Below are 12,049 nucleotides of genomic sequence, written 5' to 3'. Positions count from 1 at the left end.
CACTGACTACTGAACGGACTCCACCTCGCAGTCTACCCACTGACTACCGAACGGACTCCACCTCGCAGTCTACCCACTGACTACTGAACGGACTCCACCTCGCAGTCTACCCACTGACTACTGAACGGACTCCACCTCGCAGTCTACCCACTGACTACTGAACGGACTCCACCTCGCTGTCTACCCACTGACTACTGAACGGACTCCACCTCGCAGTCTACCCACTGACTACTGAACGGACTCCACCTCGCAGTCTCCCCACTGACTACTGAACGGACTCCACCTCGCCGTCTACCCACTGACCACTGAACGGACTCCACCTCGCAGTCTACCCACTGACTACCGAACGGACTCCACCTCGCAGTCTACCCACTGACTACCGAACGGACTCCACCTCGCAGTCTACCCACTGACTACTGAACGGACTCCACCTCGCCGTCTACCCACTGACTACTGAACGGACTCCACCTCGCAGTCTCCCCACTGACTACCGAACGGACTCCACCTCGCAGTCTACCCACTGACTACTGAACGGACTCCACCTCGCAGTCTACCCACTGACTACTGAACGGACTCCACCTCGCAGTCTACCCACTGACTACTGAACGGACTCCACCTCGCAGTCTACCCACTGACTACTGAACGGACTCCACCTCGCAGTCTACCCACTTACTACTGAACGGACTCCACCTCGCAGTCTCCCCACTGACTACCGAACGGACTCCACCTCGCAGTCTACCCACTGACTACCGAACGGACTCCACCTCGCAGTCTACACACTGACTACCGAACGGACTCCACCTCGCAGTCTACCCACTGACTACCGAACGGACTCCACCTCGCAGTCTACCCACTGACTACTGAACGGACTCCACCTAGCAGTCTCGCCACTGACTACTGAATGGAATCCACCTCGCAGTCTACACACTGACTACTGAATGGACTCCACCTCGCAGTCTACCCACTGACTACTGAACGGACTCCACCTCGCAGTCTACCCACTGACTACTGAACGGACTCCACCTCGCCGTCTACCCACTGACTACTGAACGGACTCCACCTCGCAGTCTACCCACTGACTACTGAACGGACTCCACCTCGCCGTCTACCCACTGACTACTGAACGGACTCCACCTCGCAGTCTACCCACTGACTACTGAACGGACTCCACCTCGCCGTCTACCCACTGACTACTGAACGGACTCCACCTCACAGTCTACCCACTGACTACTGAACGGAATCCACCTCGCAGTCTACCCACTGACTACTGAACGGACTCCACCTCGCAGTCTACCCACTGACTACCGAACGGAATCCACCTCGCAGTCTACCCACTGACTACTGAACGGACTCCACCTCGCAGTCTACCCACTGACTACCGAACGGACTCCACCTCGCTGTCTACCCACTGACTACTGAACGGACTCCACCTCGCAGTCTACCCACTGACTACCGAACGGACTCCACCTCGCTGTCTACCCACTGACTACTGAACGGACTCCACCTCGCAGTCTACCCACTGACTACTGAACGGACTCCACCTCACAGTCTCCCCACTGACTACTGAACGGACTCCACCTCGCCGTCTACCCACTGACTACTGAACGGACTCCACCTCGCAGTCTACCCACTGACTACTGAACGGACTCCACCTCGCAGTCTCCCCACTGACTACCGAACGGACTCCACCTCGCCGTCTACCCACTGACTACTGAACGGACTCCACCTCGCAGTCTACCCACTGACTACTGAACGGACTCCACCTCGCAGTCTCCCCACTGACTACCGAACGGACTCCACCTCGCCGTCTACCCACTGACTACTGAACGGACTCCACCTCGCAGTCTCCCCACTGACTACCGAACGGACTCCACCTCGCAGTCTACCCACTGACTACTGAACGGACTCCACCTCGCAGTCTACCCACTGACTACTGAACGGACTCCACCTCGCAGTCTCCCCACTGACTACTGAACGGACTCCACCTCGCAGTCTACCCACTGACTACTGAACGGACTCCACCTCGCAGTCTACCCACTGACTACTGAACGGACTCCACCTCGCAGTCTACCCACTGACTACTGAACGGACTCCACCTCGCAGTCTACCCACTGACTACTGATCGGACTCCACCTCGCAGTCTACCCACTGACTACTAAACGGACTCCACATCGCAGTCTACCCACTGACTACTGAACGGACTCCACCTCACAGTCTACCCACTGACTACCGAACGGACTGCACCTCGCAGTCTACCCACTGACTACCGAACGGACTCCACCTCGCAGTCTACCCACTGACTACTGAATGGAATCCACCTCGCAGTCTACACACTGACTACCGAACGGACTCCACCTCGCAGTCTACCCACTGACTACCGAACGGACTCCACCTCGCAGTCTACCCACTGACTACTGAACGGACTCCACCTCGCCGTCTACCCACTGACTACTGAACGGACTCCACCTCGCAGTCTACCCACTGACTACTGAACGGACTCCACCTCGCAGTCTACCCACTGACTACTGAACGGACTCCACCTCGCAGTCTACCCACTGACTACTGAATGGACTCCACCTCGCAGTCTACCCACTGACTACTGAACAGACTCCACCTCGCAGTCTACCCACTGACTACTGAACGGACTCCACCTCGCCGTCTACCCACTGACTACTGAACGGACTCCACCTCGCAGTCTACCCACTGACTACTGAACGGACTCCACCTCGCAGTCTACCCACTGACTACTGAACGGAATCCACCTCGCCGTCTACCCACTGACTACCGAACGGACTCCACCTCGCAGTCTCCCCACTGACTACGGAACGGACTCCACCTCGCAGTCTACCCACTGACTACTGAACGGACTCCACCTCGCAGTCTACCCACTGACTACTGAACGGACTCCACCTCGCAGTCTACCCACTGACTACTGAACGGACTGCACCTCGCAGTCTACCCACTGACTACTGAACGGACTCCACCTCGCAGTCTACCCACTGACTACTGAACGGACTCCACCTCGCAGTCTACCCACTGACTACTGAACGGACTCCACCTCGCAGTCTACCCACTGACTACTGAACGGACTCCACCTCGCAGTCTACCCACTGACTACTGAACGGACTCCACCTCGCCGTCTACCCACTGACTACCGAAGGGACTCCACCTCGCAGTCTACTCACTGACTACTGAACGGACTCCACCTCGCAGTCTACCCACTGACTACTGAACAGACTGCACCTCGCAGTCTACCCACTGACTACTGAACGGACTCCGCCTCGCAGTCTACCCACTGACTACTGAACGGACTCCACCTCGCAGTCTACCCACTGACTACTGAACGGACTCCACCTCGCAGTCTACCCACTGACTACTGAACGGACTCCACCTCGCAGTCTACCCACTGACTACTGAACGGACTCCACCTCGCAGTCTACCCACTGACTACTGAACGGAATCCACCTCGCAGTCTACCCACTGACTACTGAACGGACTCCACCTCGCAGTCTACCCACTGACTACTGAACGGACTCCACCTCGCAGTCTACCCACTGACTACTGATCGGACTCCACCTCGCAGTCTACCCACTGACTACTTAACGGACTCCACCTCGCAGTCTACCCACTGACTACTGAACGGACTCCACCTCGCAGTCTACCCACTGACTACCGAACGGACTGCACCTCGCAGTCTACCCACTGACTACTGAACGGACTCCACCTCGCAGTCTATCCACTGACTACTGAACGGACTCCACCTCGCAGTCTATCCACTGACTACTGAACGGACTCCACCTCGCAGTCTACCCACTGACTACCGAACGGACTCCACCTCGCAGTCTACCCACTGACTACCGAACGGACTCCACCTCGCAGTCTACACACTGACTACCGAACGGACTCCACCTCGCAGTCTACCCACTGACTACCGAACGGACTCCACCTCGCAGTCTACCCACTGACTACTGAATGGAATCCACCTCGCAGTCTACACACTGACTACCGAACGTACTCCACCTCGCAGTCTACCCACTGACTACCGAACGGACTCCACCTCGCAGTCTACCCACTGACTACTGAACGGACTCCACCTCGCCGTCTACGCACTGACTACTGAACGGACTCCACCTCGCAGTCTACCCACTGACTACTGAACGGACTCCACCTCGCAGTCTACCCACTGACTACTGAACGGACTCCACCTCGCAGTCTACCCACTGACTACTGAATGGACTCCACCTCGCAGTCTACCCACTGACTACTGAACGGACTCCACCTCGCAGTCTACCCACTGACTACTGAACGGACTCCACCTCGCCGTCTACCCACTGACTACTGAACGGACTCCACCTCGCAGTCTACCCACTGACTACTGAACGGACTCCACCTCGCCGTCTACCCACTGACTACTGAACGGACTCCACCTCGCAGTCTACCCACTGACTACTGAACGGACTCCACCTCGCCGTCTACCCACTGACTACTGAACGGACTCCACCTCACAGTCTACCCACTGACTACTGAACGGAATCCACCTCGCAGTCTACCCACTGACTACTGAACGGACTCCACCTCGCAGTCTACCCACTGACTACCGAACGGAATCCACCTCGCAGTCTACCCACTGACTACTGAACGGACTCCACCTCGCAGTCTACCCACTGACTACCGAACGGACTCCACCTCACAGTCTACCCACTGACTACTGAACGGACTCCACCTCGCAGTCTACCCACTGACTACCGAACGGAATCCACCTCGCAGTCTACCCACTGACTACTGAACGGACTCCACCTCGCAGTCTACCCACAGACTACCGAACGGACTCCACCTCGCAGTCTACCCACAGACTACTGAACGGACTCCACCTCTCCGTCTACCCACTGACTACTGAACGGACTCCACCTCGCAGTCTACCCACTGACTACTGAACGGACTCCACCTCGCAGTCTACCCACTGACTACCGAACGGACTCCACCTCGCCGTCTACCCACTGACAACTGAACGGACTCCACCTCGCAGTCTATCCACTGACTACTGAACGGACTCCACCTCGCAGTCTACCCACTGACTACCGAACGGACTCCACCTCGTAGTCTACCCACTGACTACTGAACGGACTCCACCTCGCTGTCTACCCACTGACTACTGAACGGACTCCACCTCGCAGTCTACCCACTGACTACTGAACGGACTCCACCTCGCAGTCTACCCACTGACTACTGAACGGACTCCACCTCGCCGTCTACCCACTGACTACTGAACGGACTCCACCTCGCAGTCTACCCACTGACTACCGAACGGAATCCACCTCGCTGTCTACCCACTGACTACCGAACGGAATCCACCTCGCAGTCTACCCACTGACTACTGAACGGACTCCACCTCGCAGTCTACCCACTGACTACCGAACGGACTCCACCTCGCAGTCTCCCCACTGACTACTGAACGGACTCCACCTCGCAGTCTACCCACTGACTACTGAACGGACTCCACCTCGCAGTCTACCCACTGACTACCGAACGGAATCCACCTCGCAGTCTACCCACTGACTACTGAACGGACTCCACCTCGCAGTCTACCCACTGACTACCGAACGGACTCCACCTCACAGTCTACCCACTGACTACCGAACGGACTCCACCTCTCAGTCTACCCACTGACTACCGAACAGACTCCACCTCACAGTCTACCCACTGACTACTGAACGGACTCCTCCTCGCAGTCTACCCACTGACTACTGAACTGACTCCACCTCGCAGTCTACCCACTGACTACTGAACAAACTCCACCTCGCAGTCTACTCACTGACTACTGAACGGACTCCACCTCGCAGTCTACCCACTGACTACTGAACAGACTCCACCTCGCAGTCTACCCACTGCCTACTGAACGGACTCCACCTCGCAGTCTACCCACTGACTACTGAACGGACTCCACCTCGCAGTCTACCCACTGACTACTGAACGGACTCCACCTCGCAGTCTATCCACTGACTACTGAACGGACTCCACCTCGCAGTCTACCCACTGACTACTGAACGGACTCCACCTCGCAGTCTACCCACTGACTACCGAACGGACTCCACCTCGCAGTCTACACACTGACTACTGAACGGACTCCACCTCGCAGTCTACCCACTGACTACTGAACGGACTCCACCTCGCAGTCTCCCCACTGACTACCGAACGGACTCCACCTCGCCGTCTACCCACTGACTACCGAACGGACTCCACCTCGCCGTCTACCCACTGACTACTGAACGGACTCCACCTCGCAGTCTCCCCACTGACTACCGAACGGACTCCACCTCGCAGTCTACCCACTGACTACTGAACGGACTCCACCTCGCAGTCTACCCACTGACTACTGAACGGACTCCACCTCGCAGTGTACCCACTGACTACTGAACGGACTCCACCTCGCAGTCTACCAACTGACTACCGAACGGAATCCACCTCGCAGTCTACCCACTGACTACTGAACGGCTCCACCTCGCATTCTACCCACTGACTACTGAACGGACTCCACCTCGCAGTCTACCCACTGACTACTGAACGGACTCCACCTCGCAGTCTACCCACTGACTACCGAACGGAATCCACCTCGCAGTCTACCCACTGACTACTGAACGGACTCCACCTCGCAGTCTACCCACTGACTACCGAACGGAATCCACCTCGCAGTCTACCCACTGACTACCGAACGGAATCCACCTCGCAGTCTACCCACTGACTACTGAACGGACTCAACCTCGCAGTCTACCCACTGACTACCGAACGGACTCCACCTCGCAGTCTCCCCACTGACTACTGAACGGACTCCACCTCTCAGTCTACCCACTGACTACCGAACAGACTCCACCTCACAGTCTACCCACTGACTACTGAACGGACTCCACCTCGCAGTCTACCCACTGACTACTGAACGGACTCCACCTCGCAGTCTACCCACTGACTACTGAACGGACTCCACCTCGCAGTCTACTCACTGACTACTGAACGGACTCCACCTCGCAGTCTACCCACTGACTACTGAACAGACTCCACCTCGCAGTCTACCCACTGCCTACTGAACGGACTCCACCTCGCAGTCTATCCACTGACTACTGAACGGACTCCACCTCGCAGTCTACCCACTGACTACTGAACGGACTCCACCTCTCAGTCTACCCACTGACTACCGAACAGACTCCACCTCACAGTCTAGCCACTGACTACTGAACGGACTCCACCTCGCAGTCTACCCACTGACTACTGAACGGACTCCACCTCGCAGTCTACCCACTGACTACCGAACGGAATCCACCTCGCAGTCTACCCACTGACTACTGAACGGACTCCACCTCGCAGTCTACCCACTGACTACTGAACGGACTCCACCTCGCAGTCTACCCACTGACTACTGAACGGACTCCACCTCGCAGTCTACCCACTGACTACCGAACGGAATCCACCTCGCAGTCTACCCACTCACTACTGAACGGACTCAACCTCGCAGTCTACCCACTGACTACCGAACGGAATCCACCTCGCAGTCTACCCACTGACTACTGAACGGACTCAACCTCGCAGTCTACCCACTGACTACCGAATGGACTCCACCTCGCAGTCTCCCCACTGACTACTGAACCGACTCCACCTCTCAGTCTACCCACTGACTACCGAACAGACTCCACCTCACAGTCTACCCACTGACTACCGAACGGACTCCACCTCGCAGTCTACCCACTGACTACTGAACGGACTCCACCTCGCAGTCTACTGACTGACTACTGAACGGACTCCACCTCGCAGTCTACCCACTGACTACTGAATGGAATCCACCTCGCAGTCTACACACTGACTACCGAACGGACTCCACCTCGCAGTCTACCCACTGACTACCGAACGGACTCCACCTCGCAGTCTACCCACTGACTACTGAACGGACTCCACCTCGCCGTCTACCCACTGACTACTGAACGGACTCCACCTCGCAGTCTACCCACTGACTACTGAACGGACTCCACCTCGCAGTCTACCCACTGACTACTGAACGGACTCCACCTCGCAGTCTACCCACTGACTACTGAATGGACTCCACCTCGCAGTCTACCCACTGACTACTGAACAGACTCCACCTCGCAGTCTACCCACTGACTACTGAACGGACTCCACCTCGCCGTCTACCCACTGACTACTGAACGGACTCCACCTCGCAGTCTACCCACTGACTACTGAACGGACTCCACCTCGCAGTCTACCCACTGACTACTGAACGGAATCCACCTCGCCGTCTACCCACTGACTACCGAACGGACTCCACCTCGCAGTCTCCCCACTGACTACGGAACGGACTCCACCTCGCAGTCTACCCACTGACTACTGAACGGACTCCACCTCGCAGTCTACCCACTGACTACTGAACGGACTCCACCTCGCAGTCTACCCACTGACTACTGAACGGACTGCACCTCGCAGTCTACCCACTGACTACTGAACGGACTCCACCTCGCAGTCTACCCACTGACTACTGAACGGACTCCACCTCGCAGTCTACCCACTGACTACTGAACGGACTCCACCTCGCAGTCTACCCACTGACTACTGAACGGACTCCACCTCGCAGTCTACCCACTGACTACTGAACGGACTCCACCTCGCCGTCTACCCACTGACTACCGAAGGGACTCCACCTCGCAGTCTACTCACTGACTACTGAACGGACTCCACCTCGCAGTCTACCCACTGACTACTGAACAGACTGCACCTCGCAGTCTACCCACTGACTACTGAACGGACTCCGCCTCGCAGTCTACCCACTGACTACTGAACGGACTCCACCTCGCAGTCTACCCACTGACTACTGAACGGACTCCACCTCGCAGTCTACCCACTGACTACTGAACGGACTCCACCTCGCAGTCTACCCACTGACTACTGAACGGACTCCACCTCGCAGTCTACCCACTGACTACTGAACGGAATCCACCTCGCAGTCTACCCACTGACTACTGAACGGACTCCACCTCGCAGTCTACCCACTGACTACTGAACGGACTCCACCTCGCAGTCTACCCACTGACTACTGATCGGACTCCACCTCGCAGTCTACCCACTGACTACTTAACGGACTCCACCTCGCAGTCTACCCACTGACTACTGAACGGACTCCACCTCGCAGTCTACCCACTGACTACCGAACGGACTGCACCTCGCAGTCTACCCACTGACTACTGAACGGACTCCACCTCGCAGTCTATCCACTGACTACTGAACGGACTCCACCTCGCAGTCTATCCACTGACTACTGAACGGACTCCACCTCGCAGTCTACCCACTGACTACCGAACGGACTCCACATCGCAGTCTACCCACTGACTACTGAACGGACTCCACCTCGCAGTCTACCCACTGACTACTGAACGGACTCCACCTCGCAGTCTACCCACTGACTACTGAACGGACTCCAACTCGCTGTCTACCCACTGACTACTGAACGGACTCCACCTCGCAGTCTACACACTGACTACTGAACGGACTCCACCTCGCAGTCTCCCCACTGACTACTGAACGGACTCCACCTCGCCGTCTACCCACTGACCACTGAACGGACTCCACCTCGCAGTCTACCCACTGACTACTGAACGGACTCCACCTCGCAGTCTACCCACTGACTACCGAACGGACTCCACCTCGCAGTCTACCCACTGACTACTGAACGGACTCCACCTCGCCGTCTACCCACTGACTACTGAACGGACTCCACCTCGCAGTCTATCCACTGACTACTGAACGGACTCCACCTCGCAGTCTACCCACTGACTACCGAACGGACTCCACCTCGCAGTCTACCCACTGACTACTGAACGGACTCCACCTCGCAGTCTACCCACTGACTACTGAACGGACTCCACCTCGCTGTCTACCCACTGACTACTGAACGGACTCCACCTCGCAGTCTACCCACTGACTACTGAACGGACTCCACCTCGCAGTCTCCCCACTGACTACTGAACGGACTCCACCTCGCCGTCTACCCACTGACCACTGAACGGACTCCACCTCGCAGTCTACCCACTGACTACCGAACGGACTCCACCTCGCAGTCTACCCACTGACTACTGAACGGACTCCACCTCGCAGTCTACCCACTGACTACTGAACGGACTCCACCTCGCCGTCTACCCACTGACTACTGAACGGACTCCACCTCGCAGTCTACACACTGACTACTGAACGGACTCCACCTCGCAGTCTACCCACTGACTACTGAACGGACTCCAGCTCGCAGTCTACCCACTGACTACCGAACGGACTCCACCTCGCAGTCTACCCACTGACTACTGAACGGACTCCACCTCGCCGTCTACCCACTGACTACTGAACGGACTCCACCTCGCAGTCTATCCACTGACTACTGAACGGACTCCACCTCGCAGTCTACCCACTGACTACCGAACGGACTCCACCTCGCAGTCTACCCACTGACTACTGAACGGACTCCACCTCGCAGTCTACCCACTGACTACTGAACGGACTCCACCTCGCAGTCTACCCACTGACTACTGAACGGACTCCACCTCGCTGTCTACCCACTGACTACTGAACGGACTCCACCTCGCAGTCTACCCACTGACTACTGAACGGACTCCACCTCGCAGTCTCCCCACTGACTACTGAACGGACTCCACCTCGCCGTCTACCCACTGACCACTGAACGGACTCCACCTCGCAGTCTACCCACTGACTACCGAACGGACTCCACCTCGCAGTCTACCCACTGACTACCGAACGGACTCCACCTCGCAGTCTACCCACTGACTACTGAACGGACTCCACCTCGCCGTCTACCCACTGACTACTGAACGGACTCCACCTCGCAGTCTACCCACTGACTACTGAACGGACTCCACCTCGCAGTCTCCCCACTGACTACCGAACGGACTCCACCTCGCCGTCTACCCACTGACTACTGAACGGACTCCACCTCGCAGTCTACCCACTGACTACTGAACGGACTCCACCTCGCAGTCTCCCCACTGACTACCGAACGGACTCCACCTCGCCGTCTACCCACTGACTACTGAACGGACTCCACCTCGCAGTCTCCCCACTGACTACCGAACGGACTCCACCTCGCAGTCTACCCACTGACTACTGAACGGACTCCACCTCGCAGTCTACCCACTGACTACTGAACGGACTCCACCTCGCAGTCTACCCACTGACTACTGAACGGACTCCACCTCGCAGTCTACCCACTGACTACTGAACGGACTCCACCTCGCAGTCTACCCACTTACTACTGAACGGACTCCACCTCGCAGTCTCCCCACTGACTACCGAACGGACTCCACCTCGCAGTCTACCCACTGACTACCGAACGGACTCCACCTCGCAGTCTACACACTGACTACCGAACGGACTCCACCTCGCAGTCTACCCACTGACTACCGAACGGACTCCACCTCGCAGTCTACCCACTGACTACTGAACGGACTCCACCTAGCAGTCTCGCCACTGACTACTGAATGGAATCCACCTCGCAGTCTACACACTGACTACTGAATGGACTCCACCTCGCAGTCTACCCACTGACTACTGAACGGACTCCACCTCGCAGTCTACCCACTGACTACTGAACGGACTCCACCTCGCCGTCTACCCACTGACTACTGAACGGACTCCACCTCGCAGTCTACCCACTGACTACTGAACGGACTCCACCTCGCCGTCTACCCACTGACTACTGAACGGACTCCACCTCGCAGTCTACCCACTGACTACTGAACGGACTCCACCTCGCCGTCTACCCACTGACTACTGAACGGACTCCACCTCACAGTCTACCCACTGACTACTGAACGGAATCCACCTCGCAGTCTACCCACTGACTACTGAACGGACTCCACCTCGCAGTCTACCCACTGACTACCGAACGGAATCCACCTCGCAGTCTACCCACTGACTACTGAACGGACTCCACCTCGCAGTCTACCCACTGACTACCGAACGGACTCCACCTCGCTGTCTACCCACTGACTACTGAACGGACTCCACC

The sequence above is a fragment of the Hemitrygon akajei genome, chromosome 1 (genome assembly GCF_048418815.1).
Source record: "Hemitrygon akajei chromosome 1, sHemAka1.3, whole genome shotgun sequence".
NCBI classification, from domain to species: domain Eukaryota; kingdom Metazoa; phylum Chordata; class Chondrichthyes; order Myliobatiformes; family Dasyatidae; genus Hemitrygon; species Hemitrygon akajei.
The sequence above is the reverse complement of the archived record's forward strand: the minus strand, read 5'-3'. Positions refer to the sequence as shown.